Here is a 350-nt window from a genome sequence, read left to right as displayed (position 1 = left end):
GCAGCAGCAGCAGCAGCAGGAGCAGCAGCAGCAGCAGCAGCAGCAGCAGCAGGAGCAGCAGCAGCAGCAGGAGAAAATACAGATGAAGACAAACCCCCAAACTCTCTGCTAGCAGCAAAACCCTCTACACCTACAACTACATTTATAATCAACAGCAGCAGCAGTAGCAGCAGCAGCAGCAGCAGCTGCTGCTGCTGCTGCTGCTGCAGCAGCAGCAGCATAAAGAAGAAAGAAGATATGTTTCTTCTTTACTAAGAGCTGGGGGGCCCCCGGGGGGCCCCCCCAGCCACATGCTATAGAGTTGAGGGTCCTGAGCTGCTGCAGCAAAAGGGTGAGTTGCTGCTGCTGCT

General features: G+C 55.4%; 1 protein-coding gene across 1 annotated transcript in view; it reads left to right on the top strand.

Moving 5' to 3' along the window:
* Positions 1-350, top strand: part of EMH_0042220 (uncharacterized protein) — a gene marked incomplete at both ends in the record, with an annotated part of 2,509 nt that overhangs the window by 1,215 nt on the left and 944 nt on the right. The gene's annotated exons all lie outside the window — the stretch shown is intronic.

This window comes from Eimeria mitis, genomic scaffold (assembly GCF_000499745.2).
Source record: "Eimeria mitis Houghton genomic scaffold, Emh_scaff1711, whole genome shotgun sequence".
NCBI classification, from domain to species: domain Eukaryota; phylum Apicomplexa; class Conoidasida; order Eucoccidiorida; family Eimeriidae; genus Eimeria; species Eimeria mitis.
Note: the sequence above shows the minus strand (reverse complement) of the source record. Positions and strands in the feature narration are given on the sequence as shown.